Source organism: Gossypium arboreum, chromosome 13 (assembly GCF_025698485.1).
Source record: "Gossypium arboreum isolate Shixiya-1 chromosome 13, ASM2569848v2, whole genome shotgun sequence".
In the NCBI taxonomy this organism is placed as follows: Eukaryota; Viridiplantae; Streptophyta; class Magnoliopsida; order Malvales; family Malvaceae; genus Gossypium; species Gossypium arboreum.
The window spans coordinates 96,590,326-96,592,993 of NC_069082.1; the positions used below are offsets into that span (position 1 = coordinate 96,590,326).

General features: G+C 39.5%; 1 non-coding gene across 1 annotated transcript; it reads left to right on the forward strand.

Annotated features, from left to right (window-relative positions):
* The first annotated feature begins 1,948 nt into the window (after nt 1-1,948).
* On the forward strand, nt 1,949-2,055 carry LOC128287714 (small nucleolar RNA R71). The gene has a single exon (XR_008278414.1). It is a non-coding gene; the product is annotated as a small nucleolar RNA R71 (small nucleolar RNA).
* Nucleotides 2,056-2,668: the final 613 nt, after the last annotated feature.

A 2,668-nucleotide genomic window follows, 5' to 3' on the forward strand; every position in this document is an offset into this window, starting at 1 on the left:
GAGGAGTTTATACTCCTCATTCCTGCTATCAATATCATCAAAATAAGGTTTTAATCGGGTATTGTTTACCTTAAAAGTGCTGAACTTGGGATGACTCACCTCCACCGTACCGAATGGAAAAATACTGAGTACCATAATAGGGATTTCCTCATTCAGTATGGTAGTGACAATGTGGGGATCTACGGCATCTAATAAGACCTTATCACCAACCTTAAGTTGATTTGGAGAGGCATCGGGCTCGTTTTGGTGTAGTTTCGGTTTGTCGGGTGTTCTTGGTTTTTGCGTCCACATTCATCGAGTTCCTCGATTTGTAATCTTCGATCTTCATGAACAGGTCCTCTACTATTGCTTGAAAATGACTCGTGTGCTTCCTTCAGACTCATTTTCTGCAAAGTAGGTTGCACCATATTATTAGTTTTAGTAGAATGGTTTAAATGGCCACCTTCAATTCTTGATGTGTTGCCAGAATTGCGAGCTTGAAGGGTGATTGTTTCGTCTCCCACCCGGAGTGTAAGTTCACCTGTGCCAACATCAATGATGGTTTTAGCAGTTGCTAAAAAGGGCCTTCCTAGAATTAAGGGAGTATTGCTATCCTCTTCTATGTCTAGAACAATAAAGTTAACGGGAAATATAAATTTATCGATTTTAACTAGCACATCTTCAATAATACCTCTAGGGAATCTTATAGTTTTATCTGCTAATTGAATGCTCATCCTAGTCTATTTGGGTTTCTTGAGACCTAGTTGCTCAAACATTTTGTAAGGCATGACGTTGATACTAGCCCCTAGATCAGCTAATGCATGATTAACATCTAAACTACCAATTAAGCAAGGAATAGCAAAGCTACCTGGGTCTTTTAGTTTATTGGGTAGTTTATTTTGGATAATGTCCGAGCAAACTGCGTTCAGCTCCACATACGATGTCTCGTCCAACTTCCGCTTATTTGTTAAAAGTTCCTTTAAAAATTTCATTACGTTTGACATCTGCGATAGAGCTTCAATAAACGGTAAGTTAATATGTAATTTTTTTAAGAGTTTAAGGAATTTACCAAATTGTTCATCTGAGCGGTCTTTATGGCACACGAGGTTTATATTCGACAGTCACTGGTTTGCTTGTATTTTGATCTACCTCACCTTGAACTTTGCTTACCACAGTTTCTTGCCTCGGTTCTGGTTCAGGCTCAACGACTCCTTCGTCATCTTGAATATTAATTGCGTTGAGCTGTTCCCTTGGGTTAGGTTCGGTATTACTTGGCAAACTACCTTGTGGTCATTCAGAGATTAGTTTGGAAAGCTGGCCTATCTGAGTTTCGAGCCCTTAGATCGACGCTTATTGATTTTTAAGTGCTGTCTCGTTGTTATGAAAACGGGTTTCTGACACTGATATAAACTTTGAGAGCATCTCTTCAAGGTTTGGCTTCTTTTCCTGTTGGTAGGGTGGTTGTTGGTAGCCCGGAGGATGTTGCGGTTTTTGATTTCCTTGACCGCCCCATGAGAAATTGGGGTGGTTCCTCCAACCTGCATTATAAGTGTTACTATATGGATTGTTTTGAGGTCGATGATTATTACCCATGTAGTTTAATTGCTCGTTATCCATGTTGTGGCCGTAAGGTTGGTACTCTGAATGGTTTGTTCCACTTCCACTTGCTTCGCACTGCATTACTGGGTGAACCTATGAAGAACTAAGAAAACCATCAATCTTTTTATTTAAGAGTTCTACCTGATTAGAGAGCATGGTAATCGAATCGATGTTATAAACATCGGCTGTTTTTGTTAGCTTTATCCTCATGACTTGCCACTGATGGTTATTCAGTGACATCTCCTCTATAAACTCATAGGCATCTTCCAGTGTTTTATTGTTGATGGTTCCGCCAGCAGCTGCATCAACCATTTGCCTAGTCGAAGGATTCAGACCATTGTGAAATGTTTGTACTTGGAGCCAAAGCGGTAACCCATGGTGGGGGCATCTTCTCAAAAGGTCCCTGTATCTCTCCCATGCATCGTAAAGTGTTTCTAAATCCATCTGCACAAAAGAAGAGATATCATTACGTAATTTAGCCATTTTAGCCGACGAAAAATATTTTAGTAAAATATTTTCGGTCATTTGTTCCCAAGTAGTAATTGACCCTCGGGGTAACGAGTTCAACCACTGTTTAGCTTTGTTCCTCAATGAAAAGGGAAACAACTGAAGACGTATAGCATCATCAGAAAACGCCATTAATTTTAAATGTATCGCATAGTTCTAAGAAGTTGGCTAAATAAGCATTGGGATCCTCATCCTACAAACCATCAAACTGAACAAATTGTTGTATCATTTGAATAGTGTTAGGTTTTAATTCAAAAGTATTTGCAGCTACAGCAGGTCTAACTATGCTCGATTCAGTCCCTGTTAAAGAAGGTTTAGCATAATCATACATAGTTCGTGGAGTAGGATTTTGATTAACCGCAATTGCAGGAGGTAGTTGATTGCCTTGGTTTTCAACAATCTCTTTGGTTGGGGGTTGAGTATCGTCTTCTTGCTCGTTCTCCGTGTATCTTAAGCTTCGCCTTATTTCTCTTTGGTTTCTACGAACTGTGCGATTGATTTCTTCGTCAAAAAGTAGTGGCCCTGACGGGTTTCTTCTAGTCATAAACTATAAAAACCTGCCAAGAGAAGAAAAAAGTAAATA